Source organism: Ambystoma mexicanum, chromosome 6q (genome assembly GCF_040938575.1).
Source record: "Ambystoma mexicanum isolate Mex_15411 chromosome 6q, UKY_AmexF1_1, whole genome shotgun sequence".
Taxonomy (NCBI): domain Eukaryota; kingdom Metazoa; phylum Chordata; class Amphibia; order Caudata; family Ambystomatidae; genus Ambystoma; species Ambystoma mexicanum.
In genome coordinates, this window is record NC_090937.1 from 1439035872 (window position 1) to 1439053851 (window position 17980).

Genomic DNA, 17980 nt, shown 5'->3' on the forward strand with positions numbered 1-17980 from the left:
ACTTCGGATGCTGTCCCCAGACCTTCTACCATTGTTTGAAACATTATTCGCATCCCACCATGAGCTGCAGTAGCATCATGGAGCATATTGGTGCAGAAAGAGGTTTGTTTGCGAACTGGCATTTTCCTCCGACTGTGCGGTGTCCCATCCTGTTTCCTCGTCATAATCTGTACCTCCCAGCGGTTGTTAGGGTAACCACAGGAATGGGGTGCACATACCTTCAAGGCTGCAAATGCCACTCAAAGGGAAACCATTCCAACCACCCTTCACAGTTTGGCTGGTTCAAATTATTAGAGAGACCCCCCCCCCCCTTAAGTAACTAGTTCAATACTCTTACAGCTATGCATGTCAGAGGGAGATAGCTTTGTACAAGCCCAGGGATTAACATTTCCTGGCACACTATGTCCTCACATATTGGTCTGGACAAGCCTCACTACCTACTCCACATTTCAACAGAAATAACCCTAAGACACTGGAGCAATGGTGTTTACTACATAGAATGTTTGTCAGGCATTACATATTTGATTTGGCAGTGGCATTCATGAAAATACTATTTCAGAATTGTAGACAGAACACGACAAGCATCTTTTGCTCACAACAAGTAGTTAGGGAGATTAGGTCCTGACAAAAGGTTGATCGAAATTGGCCAAATCATGATGTATGATCATTATTTTTTATATATGTGGTGATCTGCTTTTTCAGTACATTAACCCATGAACAAAGATTCGTTCATTGATCATTTCGGGCTTGTTTTACAGCAGTTATGCCAGTGTGTAATGTGTCCTATATTGATGGAACTGTGCGAGCTACACATTGTTCCAAAATATATGATCACATTTATGTACAAACAATTGACAGAAAGGATAACAGGCATTTATTATCTCCTAATCCAAACGAATACCTTTGTATCTCGTACATCCCATGATCTTTCGCCTTGGGGAAATTGCTCAAGGGTCATTCTTACTGCATTGGGCCTCATTACGAGCATGGAAGTAGCCGCGCCTGTATGGTAGGCATGGCTACTGCCATGCTCGCTTCCGGCACCGCCTCCCGTGATTGGGCAATAACTGGCCCATTACGAGATGAAGGGGTCGGGTAATTGCCCATTCGCGGGAGGCGGTAATACCGGGGTCAGATCCCCATTCTGCCCCATAGGGCACAATGGGGGTCGGGAGCATGGATGCGCTGGCACCGTTAATAACGGCATCACTGGCGGGCTGTCAGGAACCCGCAAGCAGAACTCGTAATGCACGGCCTGGTATGAACGGTGCCGGTGCCTTACTGGCACCGTTCACACCGCGGCCACCAGCCTTATAATGCGGCCTGTATCCCCCATTGCTCTGTTGAGTGCCTGGGTTGCTCTTTCTCCTGCATCACAGAACGTTAACCCCACATAGTATTATGGGTAGTTTTCACTGAGGGTTGGTTTTCACCAGAAAGCCCCTTTCTGAATCAAGTTGTTCAAGGTGATTGCCTAGGTTTAGATAGTTTAATAGTTAGCTGAGTTGCAAGTCAAATTGTTGGTGTGCTAGTGGGATTGTCTTAATTCAAAGCTACACTAGCCTACCTATCTAACAGATGATCAATGATGGTTGGGCAGGGTAGAATGCTACCTTTAAATCTTTACAATGAGAAAGTAACTGGTAAAGGATGACGAACCAAGTACGTAAAACAACCTTCATGCAACAGTAACCTATAGACAACTAACATCCCACTGTCACCTGGACCATATTGCCTAAGTAAAATATACCTGGTCACCATGATCACACAGTTCCGCCCAAGAGCACGACTGGAAATAAGATGGTTGATTCCTCACTGCAGAAAGAATGTCTTGCCTGAGATTTCAAAACCTGTAACAATCCCCCAGAAAAAAGGGTATTCTAAGTGCAGGTGGGGAAGTGCGGGAGGTTTCAGGCAATGTGGTCTGGCCTTCCTAAATGCCTCACCAAAGGTGTTCCTCTAATCTCCTCTTCCCTACAAAAATCACACTCCTAAGTGTCGCCTTAAAAAGCATCCATTCCATGAATGAGCACATATCTTCATTGCAATTAGTTTCCCCCTTGGGCACCCTAACCTAAGAGAGTTGTGTCTGTATTTTGTATTAAGAAGTAACTATATGTTCGTCAATGCTAATGTTTCAGATTCTATGTTGTGCTGAGGCGCTCACACATTTCCCCTATTCCCAGTAGACTTCAATTGCTCCAAGTAGTAGCTAGAGTCAAATTCAAGGTCCTTACTGTGGCACACAGGCTACTCTAACATAATGCACAAGCATACCTATACCTATGAGGAAAAGTATTATGGCTGAAACCAACTAAGTCTTTGTTAAATAACTAAATATCTGAGCTTGTCACCCTGCACTTTAAGCTCAAAAACACCTTATTTTATTTATTGAAAAATGTATTGGCGCCTATACATCAGAAAAAGTTTCCAGGTGCCACAAAACAAAGGGGGAACATCAATAAATGTTCCTACTAGGCCTTGCGGCATTCGGATTGTGCAAGTGCAGCCAACAGGAAGCGGAGGGGGGCAGGTCAGGGTGAAGGAAAGGTAAGGGGAGAGGGGCATACAGGGGGAAGGGGCCTCAAGGGCTGGGTAAGTGCTAGGGGGAGCCTATTGTGCAAGTGCGCTGGGGGACGGATAGGGGTAAACTAGTAGACCTAGTCATCTAGTCAGGGAAGGGTGCCCGAAGGCAAGTGCTGATGGGGATCTGGGGGGTGCTGAGGCAGACTGGTCAAGGGAGGGCCTGGCCCCTGTATGACTCAGAAAGATCCAGGTAGTGAGTCATAGCAGCAGGGGGGGGGCGGAAGGGGAGAGGGAAGGAGAAGAGGAAGGAATTGAGAAGCTTCTGGAACTTAAGGATATCCAGCTTAAGTCTGAGAGGAGCGGGAGGCCGTTCCAGAGGGAGGCTCCTGTGGAGAAAAGAGATCTGCCCCCCATTCTATGCTTGGAGAAACATCTGACCTGCAGAAAGATAGAACTGGTGGACCAAAGGACTCTAGCAAGGCAGTATTTAGAGAGAAAGTTGGATGTAGAGCAATCTCCGGCTCGAGAAAGCCTAGTGGCTGATGCAGAGGGTCTTGAATTTGATCCTTGCAGCCACCTGGAGCCAGTGGAGAGATTTTAAGGCTGGAGAGATGCGTTCCTGGGTTTGAGGCCAAGATAAGTAATGCAGTCCTATTCTGGATTAGTTGAAGAGGGTGGAGGGAGGGAAGAGGCTGTTGCATTAGTCCAGCCAGAGCTCTAGAGACGTTGGGCCTCATTATGACCCTGCCGGTCTGGAAACAAGGGCGTTGGTAAGCTTACTGGCACCATTGTTTCTGCACCTGCATATTATAGGTAGGTCTGCATGCTGAAGCCGCAGTGCCCGACAGGTCTGTCCCTGCCGGGCACAGCTGCCATGGTAGGCAGACCGGTCACAGATGCACCGGCACCGTTAGCAACAGTGCTGGTGCTTCTGTGTCCCCACTCCCATAGAGTCCTATTGGACCATATGGGAATGGGGACTTATATTTTACTGGTGCCTGATTTTCCGGGCCGCTGGGGTTGTAATCTCTCGGTGGCACATGAAAGTCAGGGGCCGGTAAATATTTATGGGTCCGGCGGCAACCCACCGGTAGCACCAACAGGGTTACTGCCAGACCTGTAATGAGGCCCATCGAGTTTCTGGGGGATGGTCGGAAAGGGAGAATGCCTCTGAGGAGGTGAAGCTGAAAGTGGGCCTTCTTGGCAAGGTCAGCGATATGAGGTGAGAAGGAGAGAGCAGAATCGAAGAGGATGCCCAGGCTTTTTGTCTGAGGAGGGTTAGGGGTGGGGGCCCATTGAGGGCGAGTTCAAATGAGAAGGATCTCAGCCTTACTGGCATTAAGACAGAGGTCATTGGCAGAACACCATGCCTGAATAGCAGTCAATCGGGAATGAGAGAGGAAGGAAAGGAGGTAGAGGAGAGAAGATTAAAGGAGAGCCGAGTGTCATCTGCATAACACTGGAAGTGAGGAGAGAAGGTGGCGATCAGGTGGGCAAGATGGATAAGAAATTTTAAAAAGCCACAGTGAGAGGATAGAGCTCTGAGGGACGCCGCCGGTAGAGTGAGGTAAAGGAGAGAAAAGGGCCCATTTGAACCTGGAAGGACAAATAAAAACAGTTTGATACACACAAAATACAAATGTCGAAAACCTAAGATATCCTATGTACAGTACAGTAAATCCCATTTTAGCACCCAAATGCTAGTAAGAATTAACGGGGCTTTCAATCATTTTATTTACCCGATTCCCAGGCAACCAAGCTCGATATATATTTTGCCACCCAGTATACCACATCAAGTTTATTAGTCAACTTATAAAAGTCCATCGCATCTGTCGTCCTTTGGATTGCCTGCAAATTAAATATTGGTTTTAAATAGGCTTAGTTCCCTAAATCCATCACAGATCAACATAAAGTGCTACCCAGGATGTAGGCATCTTTTGAATATTGAGTCACAATGTCAATGCTCTGATAAGTATCAGAGTCTAGTTTCAAAGTAGGTTGTAACATGTGTGTTCTGTTAAGATTCAATATGTTGTTAAGTGAATACCCCTTCCCACGAAATCTGTTATTAGGTCACATTCCTTTTCGAACTGCTTTTCTTCGCTGCAGTTCCTGCCTGCTCCAAGAAATTCACTCCCTGGTATGTAATTGATAGTGGATCTCCGGTGGCATCCGCTGACAAGATTATGCTGGTAGAAAGCTCCAAGTTAGATGTTGGCTCAATGAATAATGTAAGCAGGCCAAAGAAGCACTTCTTTAAACAATGTGGGGCCCACCAGAAGGGATATAATTCAAGATAAAGCAAAATATAAGGCAGAAATAGAGAGACGTAAACTAGAACTCGATCAGCAGGCTTGGGAGTCTTTGGTTGAAGCCACTTCCAGCAAGGATTCAAACATATTTTGGGAATTTGTTGCTTTGGGTTCTTACCACAAACGGGTGCTAAGGGGGACAGACAACAGTTGAAGCTGGGCCTGGGTTGTCAATTTTCCAGATGTATATTATGGTCAAACTGAGTGATCTGTAATTACCAGTTCAGATATGATTTAATTCTTTAAAAGATGCAATTCTGTCCATTTTGAACCAGGCACATGACCAGGCTCTGGGTCCGGATGCAGATCCCGTGGATCTTTTCCAGGACATAATTGATTTGTTGGGGGAAAAAAAAAAAAAAAAAATAAATAAATAAAAAATCAAAAAAAAAAATCGGGTGCAACACCTTCGTCATGGAAGAATGCAATAATTTTCCTAATTTTTAAGAAGAGATCGAGCAAACTCATTACATATAGGTCCATCTCCCTTTTGGATACAAATTTTAACATTTTTGTAAAGGTACTGTTGGGGCACTTGGAAGACTTGATGCTTAAAAAATCAATACTCTCAGATATCTGCCTTAATGCCAGTAAGACGGAGAGCCTTTTCATTGAGACTCCTGCTCCAGCTTTCCCTAGCTCACTCTGGCCGGCCTCCTCGGGCCCTCTTCCTTAGCCTTCCTGTGAGGCAAAAAACCTTGGTGTCATCTTCGACTCCACTCTGTCTTTCTCTCCTCACATCTAGGATGTCGCCAAGAAGTCCCACTACCAGCTGCACCACCTCAAAGGGACTCTTCCCTTTCTCACTTTCCCCCTGAAGCTCACTGTCTCTAGAGGCCTGGTCCTCTATAGGCTGGACTGCTGCAACAGCCTCTTTCTCAATCTGCCTTCAGTTACTCTCAGTCCTCTGCAACTAATCCAGAACAGGACTGCAAGACTTATCCTTGGCCTCAAGCCCAGGGACTCTCTCTTCAGCCATGAAATCTCTCCACTGGCTCCCATGGCTGCAAGGATCAACTTCAAGACCCTTTGCATTGTCCACAAGGCTTTCCGGGGCCAGGTCTTTAACTACAGCCAACGCTCTCTCTTCCTAAATACCTTCCTTCTCGAGCCCTACGCTCAGCTACCTCCAAAGGGTCAGGTGCTTCTCCAGGCAAAGAGTGTGGGGAGATTGCTCTCCTCTGCAGGTGCCTCCCTCTGGAATGACCTCACTGCCTCTCTCAAACTTGAGCCAGACATCCTGAAGATCCAGAAGCAGCTCAACCGTGTCCTCTTCCCCTCTGCTTTCTCGCTCTCCCTCCCCTGCTACCCTGTCTTACCCGTCTGCCTCACCAACTGGTTTCTTGGCTACCCTCAGATTCTCACTGAGTACCAGGCTCTCTTGATTAGTCACTCCTGCACTTCCTCAGGCCTTCCACGCACTTAGGGGGTGTAACTAACCTCTACAGTCCTTTGCCTCCTTGCACTTGCCCAGAGCTGCGCCGCCCTGTGCTGCTCTTACTCAGAGCATTGCTGCCCTTTTTCCTGTCCCTCCCCCTGGCAAGTCCCCCCTCGTTCCCCTTGAACTTCTCGTTCGCGCACTTGCATGATCTGAATGACACAGGGTCTAGTAAGATCGTTTGTCTTGTCCTCCCTCTGTCTTCCCTCTTTTGTCTTGTCACGCCTTGAAACGCGTGCGTACAGGCGCAGTATAAATGACTTATATCATATCCATGTTGGTTTTAGGCCCGGCCCGGTGTGGGAACTGGAGATCAAGCTCTTAACTTGTATCTATTGGTGACAGTCGTCACATATTAGGAAGGAGCCATTAATTGACATGAACACTGCCTTTGACAAAGTCAACAGGGCAAAGTTGTGAAGGTTGCTCAGGTCCATGGAATATCCGTTGCAATTGTTGATCATCATCGAGGCAGTTCATAAGGATACTCGTGCTTGAGCGCAATATGGTGAAAGGGAACAATGTACACAGCATTTTGATGTGAAAAAGCGAGTGCGGCAAGGTTGCTTTTTGACCCCTGTTTTGTTCACTCATTACATCAATGCTTTAGATACAGCTTTGCTAGACACCAAAACAGATTACCCGAGATTAGGACACGGGGCCTTTCCTATTTTAGCCTACGCAGATGACATCGTTTTATTTGCTCGCACGTCAAAAACGGATAAATGTCTACACACAATTTATGACTGACCTGGATCTAAAAGTCAATTCAGCAAAATCTTCTGTTATAGATGTGCACTAGGGAAAAAAAAAAGACATCCAAATGAATAAAATGTTAAGTGGCAGGGCAACTATACCCAGAGTATTCGTATTGGACTACTGGGGTACATGTTTTTCTTCATCAATGGCTGGAAAGGCCAATGCCACTAAACATAAAATGCAGCCTACTCAGTCCTTGGGGGGGGGGGGGGGGGGGGGGAGTGTCGCGTTTTATGGCAATGTGCCAGGATCATCCTCTGCAAATGATTCTTAAGGTTTATGATATCCACACAAAGGCAGTGATCAACTATGGTGCTTCTCTCTGGGGATATGTGAGAATAGCGGAATTGCAAGGCTTTTGGGGCTCCCTGGCTCCGCAGCCAATTTTGCAGTTCATGTAGAATTGGGCACAGATATTTTGGGAGATGATCGGCGTTCGGCCCCTCTTCTCATTTGGCTGCGGATATGGGCTAACCCCAAGGTAGTCCTTACCCAATATATCATTAAGGAGCTCTTGGTTAGAGTGACCCCAAGAGGATTCCTTGGCTGTTTTATATTAAATCGAGTCTGACCCAGATGAATGCACAAGCACTTTCTGTACCCAGCACTTTATTGATCAATGCCCAGTAAAACAGTTACAGGGACCAAGTGTTGTCAAAAAATAGCGTGAATCTAAAGAACTGATGATTAACTCCAATAGGAAGCCTGCTATTGTCAGCAGTACGGATTCAATGCAGTCATAACTTACTTTCTGCCACAACTGACAGCCTTTAGGTGAAAGCTGATACAGCCAAGTGGCAAGGTTTTTGTGCAGATACCAGCTGTGCATTGTGTAGTGCAGGCATGGGAGACGTATTACATTTTGTTTTCTTTTGTCCTGCATTCTCACAAATTAGGAAGCGGACCATTATCCCAACATTCATTTACAATGTTGCCCGGCTCTGTTATTTATTGATGGCTAACCCAGGCTACCTTGCCTGGGCGCTACTGTCTTTTTTTTTTAAGGGGGCACACAAAGTGAGGAGCTTATTTGTGGAACAAATGCAGTGAAATATTGTTCTTGGGCTGTATTCCTCTCTTGAATGTTGATTTGTAACTGCAATTTTTGGATAAATGATGTTGGAAGACTGTGAAATGAATGTTTCCTATGGAGTAGAATCCACAAGGTGGCTTGTAATGTGCAATTTTGTGTAATTTAGTGTTTCTCAGAAGGTTTCTTTGAACATGCAGCTTTTGCACTTGGCAGTTGGTTTTTTGACGAAGTAAGCACCTGTTTTTCATTTGATCGAAACCTTGTTACTGCTAAGAAGAGTGCTAAAGGTAGACCAAGTGGGGGCCTTCTGATGTGTGGACTCAGGATTCAACTTTGAAACCGCTAATGTCCAGACTGGAACACCAGATATCCAATATCTACTTATGTAAAATGGCAGAGGGCATCAGCTCTCTCTATTTAACATCTATAACACAGTGTATAAGGAACATAAGTCCCAATCAGTCACAATAATGGAAAGATTGTTCAGAAAATGAATACATAAAGATACAAGGCTAGATCGCATAATTGTTGTGGGAGACTTTAATCTCCAGTTTGTACCTATAAGAGAACTAACTGGGTTATGGGCTGAAGAAGAATTAGTATGGGATGTCCCAGACTTGATGGCAGAATCCCGAACTAGAACGCGTGGGTGAGCTATCGAAGTTGCATGCATTTTACATGGTTTGGAATTAAGGTCATGCAATGGAAGAAGTAACGGTGACCAACCAGCCAAATGTACTTTTTTTGGTTGCAATAACAGCTCCTCACACATAGATAGCATCCTTATTTCAGCGAGTGACTGGGGATGTGCCATTAACTTTGAAGTACTGGAACAATATGTGAGTGGTCGTAGACCACTAAGGCTTAGACTTCAAAGAGCCTATTGACTATAGCTAGTAGCACGGCAATAGCTGTCACTGGACAATAAAATTGGCCATCTTGATCTGAACAGTTGTATTCCCGCTATATACAAGGATATCCTAGAGCACATTGAAAGGATATGTGATGACAACTTGCTAGGTTCATGATCCAAAGATGAATTTGAAAATGCAGGGAAGCCAGAGGTAATTGACTTGCTTGCATAAAGAATGAGGGTGGGAGAAATAAAGAAAACTTACATCATCTAAAATCTGAATATAGGTGCCTGCTGAGTAAAAGAATAAGGCCTTTGAGTGGCAAATGGGATACATTATTGGAATCTTTGAAAGATGGGGTTCCGCTGCCTCTTGGAAGCAGGTCACTTACAGTATAGAAAGAAATCTTCTTGCGATTCAGGGCTGTATAGCAAAGGATGACTGGTTAATCACTTTAGGGGAGGGGGGGGGATCTACTGTGAAACAAAAAAACCCTAGTAACAGACCATGCACCAATACAGCAGGAGAGGATTTCCCCCCACACGAGTTCAGAACCTTTACAGTGACAGAAATGAGAGGCGCTTCATTCGCAAAAGGGAGGAAAAATACTGAGGCCCGATAAAATTCTGATTGATATTTTTCAGACAGAGTCTGTTTTTTGGGTCCCTGTCCTTCACTGGTTATTTAATGCGTGTATCCCAACTAACAGAGTACCAGATTCTTGGACCAAGGCAGAAATAATACCCATGTATGAAGGGGGGCGTTGGTGGATCCGACGAATTATCACCTCATTTCGCTCCTGGACACTATAGGTAGGATCTTTGTCAAGGTACTATTAAAACAGCAACACGAATGGGCAACAAAGAACAACATCTTAAGCAACTTAATGGCGGGCTTTCAGGTTGGAAGGGACACAGTGGACCAAGTGTTCAGGTTGCTTCTTATCATGTAGAAATATGTCGTACTAAGGAAAGCTTGCCTGTACGATGACTTTATTGATCTACGGGAAGATTTTGATGGGGTCCCTATGGCACTACTTTGGGAAGTCCATAAGAGAAGGAGAGCCCCCAAATATCTGGTGGAGACATTACAATTGTATATTAATACCCAAGCAATGGTCCGCTGGGGCCTTGTGGGCCAAACAACTCTGCCATTCAATGTAGAGAAAGATGTATACAGGGTTGTGTGCTCGCCCTGACCCTGCATTTTCTTATGAAAATAAGCATTAAAAACGCCTGAAATCATCATAGGAATGCACGTTGCACTTTATCATTGAACATTCTGGTTTTTTCATTGTATTAATGGAAGAGACTACTTTATAAATTCGAATTGCCTATACATTTGTTAAATGCACTATGCACTTTATTTGAATGTACTTAAATAGGCAATTCCATGAAAATGCATCATCATTTAGTCTATTTGAAATTTTGAATTGCATAATAATGTATCAAACAATGTATTGCTTAAATGTCAACACACGCACTATGCACTTTACTTATTTTTTAATTATAAATGATAAGCCTCTAAATAATTGTATTAAATTAGGCTAATGTCAAAAGTAACCTTTCGAAAGGGCAGACTTAATGATTATATGTGCGTTTAAAAAAAAGCAGTAAAGTGCATATTCAACTCCCAACTAGCCCAAAGCAAAATGGCAGCACTTTGTATGAAAAATGTTAGTCACCTTCTCAGTGTTCACCAATTTTTGGTGTCCTTTCTTTCCCTTAAAAAAACTTGTATGCACTTAGTGAAGATACTGTGATCAAGCCACAAGTCTGTGGCGAAACACGGCAGGCTGCCTGCTGACACACATACCTCTGGGAAACTGGGATTTTCTTCTTTTAACTTGCCATGATGAAATAAAGACTGTTTGAAAAATCCAACTGGGAATGCTGCTCGCCAAAACAGCATCGAGCTTGGGTGTTAGTCTTAGCAGTGAGCGGTGCTGGCACAAGTTATGGTTGCTTAGCTTACCATAACTGGCGAATTTCTGGGGGTTTTCGGTTTTACTTGTAACCATAACGTCCATTTAACAAAGTTTCCTCATGGAATTTCATAGGTTTTTATTAGCGCAACTTAACCATAATGTCACTTTAACAAAGTTTTTTCAGTGAAATGTATAGGTTTTTATTAGTGCAACTTAAACATAACGTCCCTTTAACAAAGTTTATTCAGTGAATTTCATGGGTTTTTCTAGTGCATGCTATTTTCCTACAACTTACTAGCAATTTGTGTCCAATTTACAAAGTGTCACCTTAAAACTTTGCCATTTCCCCACCTTCTGGAATCATTTTTAACACTTCTGTACACTCTTTGCAACTATTTCAACTGGTTTTGCATCTGTAGACGTCTACAAACATCTGATTTCATTGCGTACCTTCCGGACAGTGCCACCTGACCATACGCTGTTGCGCAGCATAATGACGTGTCTGAGAACCCGTCTGCACTTCACGAGAACATCTGTGTTTCGCGAACAGTTCAGAACTGCATTTTATACTGATCTATGAACTTTCAACTTCAAATGTTCCCTTGCACAGCTCCTACACCTATTCCTACTCATTATCCATTAACAATCTAGTACACAGTACATACTTTTAGCAAAACTGCTATTTATCTTAAAAAGCAATCCGCTAATGCCATCCCTCCTCCCCAAGAGCCACCATCACTGCTGTTATCAAAGAGCATGTGAAACACTGTCCCCTACCTTAGAAATAACACACATGCAACATTTTCTCCTGTCCACCTGCCCCTCCATATTAGTGTTTGGCGCCTCTTCCCTCATTTCCCTCCCCACCTTTCGTTGTAAGCTCTCCTGCCCAAAAATATAATAAATCTGAAAACAACAAAAGACACGGAACGGTGGATACCAGCCCAGCAGCCCAAGTTATCAGCCCAAGCGAAGCGAGGGTGGATAACGAGGTCTCCGGACCATTATCCCCCCCATTCCAGCCCCTGTGATGGGGGATGAAGGCCATTACATTATTTTGGGACCCTCCCTCTAATTTTGTCCCCTCTTGACCGAATCCCACCAAACTTTGCAAATCCATTCAGAATCGGGTTAAGAATATGAATACAAAATTGCAGTATCATTAAGTGGCACCAAAGTTATAAGCCATCCAAGAACTGCTCTTCACCAACCCTGTAACGCAGAGGTGCCAGCGAACTTCACAGGACTGTTCGCCAACATCCGAACTGTTTGCAGACTGTCGCAGTGAAAAACACCTGTTTTTGCTTCTTGCAGCCATATCCATCCCATCCTCATCAGCCCTCACCTCCCCAGAGAGTATTTTATACGTTTGACAAGTGCAATGTTGTATTTTTTAATATGTTTTTACCCTGATGTCTGCGGACACCGGCCGATGTCCATGAATCCAAGATGGTGGGCGCATCAAGAAAAGGTGTTGCACCTCGCGCTTAACTCCAACCAATCAGGGAACACGTTGTCTGTGGTCATGACGTAGGTCCATTAGCCAAACAGTGTCCTATCGGCGGAGTGAACAGGGAAGTGTGTCAGCGGGGCGAGATATCACAAATTCTTTTGGACCTACTTTTTGGTTGTTTTAAAAACAATTACTGGATGGATTTCCACCAAATTTACAAAAGCACGTTTTCGGGACCAAGCCGGCGCTCCTGCCGCAAATTTGGTGAAAATCTGTCCAGTGGTTTGGGCCGTAGGCGTGAGCAAGTGATCTCCATTCAGTCTATGCCCCCCCCCCTTGACCAAGCCTCACCAAAATGTGCAAAGGAATTCACAGTGGGCCATATTTGCAAAGTTTGGTGAGGATTTGTCCAAGGGGAGCGAAGTTATAAGCTGCCCAAAAAGTGCTCTTCCTTTGGGTTTTAGCAACTTAACCATAACTACATGGCTGTTACCGCGGCCATGTAATGAGATCATTGACACATTAATAGCTGCAGGTTCTGACCTCCCCCAGACTAGGCCAAGACAAGGTACCCACATTATTTTTCCCAGACGATGCGGCTCCGTTAACTACCCCCTCCGGTCTCAGGAAATGAGTGACCATATTTAATAAGTGAAAGGAAATGGGCATGGAAATAAATATGGACAAAACAAAGGCCATGGTGCTCTTCCCAAGTCACACTAAATCCATCAGATTAGAGGTTTGTGTCGAGGGGAAGAAACTCGTACAAGTCACAGCCTACGATTATTTGGGCATTAGAATTGAGGACTTCCAATGGGTAGTAGAGCTAGCTAAAGCAAAAATATCAATGGAAAGCAAAAGTGGAGCTATTTATTTTTTACATTTATAAAGCGTACAGGCAGCCCGGGGGGATTGCAGTGCTGTTACAGGAGATCACGGCTTAGTTACACACTTACATTGTAATGATCACAGATTTATCCTAGAGTTCTTGGTTTAAAAAACAATCATGTTTTGAGGGCTTTGCGAAATGCAAGGTGCGAAGGTTCAGCTCCAAGGGTGAAAGGTAGGATTTCCATTCCCTGGCAGCGATGAATGGGAAGCTTGACCCCCTGCTCTTGCACGTTTGACTCTAGGCACAGCGAGTTGGTGGTAGTAGGGAGTTCTGGTAGGTCTGGAGGTCCAGGATCTGTTCTCTCTGGGAGAGGTAGGGTGGGGCTGCATGGTGGATGCACTTGTGGGTGATGGCGAGTGTTTTTATAGATCACGTTCTTTGGCGGGTAGCCAGTGTGCCCGTTTTCTTGCGGTGGGGATACCTGTGGCTGCTATATTAAGGTTTGCTTACAGAATAGCTGTGGTGCTGCGAAACCAGCTATACAGTTATTCAAAGCGCAAGCCAGAGCTTCCAAAATGTAAGGGGCATGTTAAGACGCTAGATTTTGCTACAGCAGAAAACAAAAACTACCCAAAAAGTTTCCTGAATATTTTAGTACATTTGAAACCTGTGCTATATTGTAGGCGTCTGTGGAATTCTCTCGATCTCCTAAAATATAAGAAAGCGGGTGGTCCGGCTTTATCTTGGGTACAGCACATTGAACGACTATTCACGTCACTAAACCTGGCCCACGTTTGGCTCAATTGATCTGATACGAACTCAGAAACAAAGAGGCCTGTAAAACAGGCATATGAAACATTGTGCAGGACCAAAGCAGAGTCAACTTGTCTTTAGGACCATCGTATTGGCTCTGTAAAATGGAAATGGGATATGAAGATTGCTTAGACATTATCCAACCTTCATTTGCACTTTCTCTTTTCATCAAATTCAGAATGGGAATTTTGAATGTTGCAGATATTACAAGATCATGGAAACAACCGCAAAATAGCCTATGCCCCACTTGTGGTGGTAGTGAGGAAACCCTTAAACAATGATGTTCTTATGTCCAAAATATAGAAAACCTAGAGCATCTTATACCATAACAACCTTAAAGCGGCACAATATATGATCCCTGAACGACGCATTATTATGTAAATCCACAATGTAAATACCACAGTGTGGCAAAATACATCCATCGGTCATGGATGACAAGAGGCTTTTTTCAGGGAATAGAGCATAACATTTAAATTGGGAATTCCTGGCTTAACACCAAATCCATTTTTTTTATTAGCATTTGGTTTACAGTTTGAAATATATGTAAATAGCTTAAGTTTTCTGTCAAACAAATAAAAAATTAACGATACAAGAATATCTAGTGTTGCCATATATTAAAATACATTTTGAAACTTTACAATTTAGCTTCGAAGCAAGAAGCATTTTTATTTAAATTATTTAGAGTGATCTAATACTTTTAGTATTATTGTTTGTTACTTATCCTTTACCATTACAAATGCTTCTTGCAAAAAGTTTAAAAGAGCGAGTGTTATTCACATTCGTAAAACAGTTGGATTCACATGATGTGCTATTCCGCACTTTAGAGGGTTGATGAATCTTCTAATTGACACTCTTGGTATTTAAGTAATGAATTTTATTTATAATCAATAGGGTGGCATTTACGCTGGCACATTTAGTGACAAGGCTATGAAATTTTAATGTATTGTCCCAATTTTTGTTTTATAATTGTTGTAATATTATGTTATATGTGATGAATCCAGCTATATCATAACTCCCTTACTGGGAAAATTATCTTCCCATATGGCATGGGAAGGGCAGCCACTATGTGGTCTCGGCCCTGGGGGTGGCTGTACGAGGGAGGATCATATGGGGGAGGGGGCACTCATGAGAGGGAGCAATACTGGTTAGAACACATGCAGTACCCACCTTTCCACTCTGGGAATTGCCCCCCACCCCTAGGTTCACACACTGTCATGGCTTATTGTGGTATTAAACCCGCCCAACCATCTTATACTGACATCAGGGTTCCTTGTGGCAAATTATACCAAAGTACTGAGACGAGAAAGAAGACTGAAGTGATGAAGATTACTACAGCCAGGAAGCCTACGCTGCTTTCTAGTTGTTGGAGGGGGGGGCAATATAGTACTGGGATGCTTAAATAACCATCAGCTGCGCGAAGGGTGAGAGATATGCCACAGAGAACCTTGCTGAAAGCGAACCTGGTCAGAAGCTGGAAATCAAGCAGAGTGCTGCCCGACGCTGGAAGGCTGCTGGACATGCTGTCCAGAGGAAGCTGATAAGCCAGAGGTCTGCCTAGTGAGGTCGAGGGCAGCGTGATGCTGTCAAGAGATGCAGGACACCAAGCAAGAATCAGAGAAAGGACGGAACCCTGTTCTGAGCCACAGGCAAGCCACAGCAACCGCAAGATGATACAAATAACGCTGGAGAAGCCAAAACAAACTGGTGAGCCTGAAGGGAAAAGCATGGCATTGGGAGGGTTCAGGAGGAATGCTGTGCACCGTGGGGAATGTTAAGGAGTCTGCTAAAGCGTGCAGAAAGCCCTATGATAAAGAGTGAAAGTTACGAAAGAGAATGTGGAGAGTCACTGACTCAGCACCATTTAACAAAAGAAAGACTCAGGGGAATGCAAATAGCCCCGAGATTCGTCCCCTTAATAAGGCTGCTTAACAAGAGAATCTCATGGCTCCTATGTGGGACATCCCTAAGCATGAAACCCACCAATCAGATGGCCACCTTAGCAAACAAACCAATTATGCCAGTGGGTAATACATACACTTTTAATATTTTATTAAATTGACAGTAATATGGTCATTATATGATTGTAAAATAAAGCAAAAAACACTGAACTGTTATCATTTTGAATATACAAATTACGAAGTGTAGTTAAACCATAACTCAAACACTCTAAAAAAAATCTAATCTGATGAACTAATTAACAGAGACAACTGACTAATGGTACAGAAAAAGAGACCCTATAAAGTGATAAAACACTCCTATTAAATAGCAAAGATAGTCCGGGGGTACTTTCTTTAAACACTATGATCTTATACTATTAATCTGCATCAAACCTGATATGCGGTTCTCAATTATTCAATTCTTCATTGTACAGTGTTGGTTAGAGTACAACACAGAAAAAACCGACATGTTTCGTTCTCTAACACTAGTGAAAACAATGTGAGAACTTCAGGGGTGAGAAAGATGGCGATTTATCAAAACAGTCTTAGCTCCTAAAACATCATATAACAAGATTATATTATCACAGTGGACTTCATGCAACCTAGGGAGGGACAACATAGAAAAATAGCTGTGATTATAAGCTGGTCATTTGAAGCACAAAAACAGGAATATAGTTGTCCTGTTGATGGCTCACCGTATAGTTCACAATTAATGTTACAAGACGGATGGGTAAACCGGTTATCATAGTAGACACTACCAACTCTGCAAACAAAACAAAAATACACCAATTTGAGAAAACGTGCACCAAGCAACTAAACCTCTGAGTCATACCAAAATACATTTTATTAAAACAACTCTCCCTCGGGACCTGTACACAACATACCAAAGTTGCCAACCAATTTGGTACCCTATCATTTATGTGACAGTCACTTTCTCTCCAGAGAGAATGATAGTGCACAGTATCACGTCCGAAAGCACACGTGCTGCTATTGCCAACTGTAACCTTCACTGTATACCCGCTGCAACTATGTAATAGGACTGTATATCGTCTGTAACCCTGTAACACCTAAGTATACCATATAGGGCCGCTTATTGTAACCCTCAAGCAAGCCTTCTTTAAATCTCCTTATAGCGCCTCGTTGCCTCTGGGCTGTAGTGCGCTCTACAAATACTAAAATAAATAAATAAATAAATTGCACTCTATGGGCACCAGCTGGCTGTCCTAACCTACAGACCTCACCTCTTGCATCTAAAAAGAGAGGCTCACCTTCAAAGGGACCATAGACATAGAACACTCTTTTGGGCCTCAGTACGAATAGCAGCTCGCAATTTACACATATTCAAACGGGGAATGGTACCCTGGCTGCCATTTACCACTATTAGCGAAAGAAGGGTGTGAGGCTTACCCTTGATGGAGTCATAAGCCGCTCTCGCTGCCATTAGACACTGACATGTTGTAAATTCCGATGTCCCTTTCATGTGCGGTCAAATCGGCAGAAGTGATGAATGGGGAACGTGGCAGCGCCGTCCATGTATCACAGGAAGAGACAGAGACAAACCTGTGTTAAACAATACAAACACGGGTTGCTCAAAGGGTCTTTAATCAACATAAAAAGGTCTCTAACTGTTATTACTGCAATACTGTGGTGAGTGCGAAAAATTACACCGACACACTTTCCAAAACCTCAGTCGAAAAATAAAATGAAATGCAAACTTAACTGCCACTTACTTAGCAAAATACTGGAGCCGTCTCGATTGTGTCTGCGCGTACCTTGACCGATGTTGTTGACTGATCTCTGCAGCACCACGGGTCTCGAGCTACATGACTTAAATAGCAGCCAATTAGTAATGATTAACACCTGATACTAGGTGTAACCCAATTAGTGGCCTGCTGCGGCCCGCCTGCCGTTAACGTGAGCAGCAGCCTCTGCTTCCTGCAAACCGCAGTGGAGCTTTATAAAATACAAGACCACTTCCACAGTTTGCCTTGAGAAAAACAATTAGCATAGGGGACCCCGGACTCATAAAAAGTGCTCCTGTGTCTCTGCACCATTAACAATGGTCTCAACCTATGCCATTCCAATCGATGGCCTCA

General features: G+C 43.8%; 1 long non-coding RNA gene across 1 annotated transcript; it reads right to left on the minus strand.

Moving 5' to 3' along the window:
- Positions 1–16094: 16094 nt before the first annotated feature.
- Positions 16095–17684, minus strand: LOC138515622 (uncharacterized). Its single transcript, XR_011282114.1, has 3 exons — positions 17615–17684; positions 17292–17444; positions 16095–16647 (listed from the first exon to the last, which is right to left on the minus strand). It is a non-coding gene; the product is annotated as an uncharacterized lncRNA (long non-coding RNA).
- Between the last annotated feature and the right edge of the window lie 296 nt (positions 17685–17980).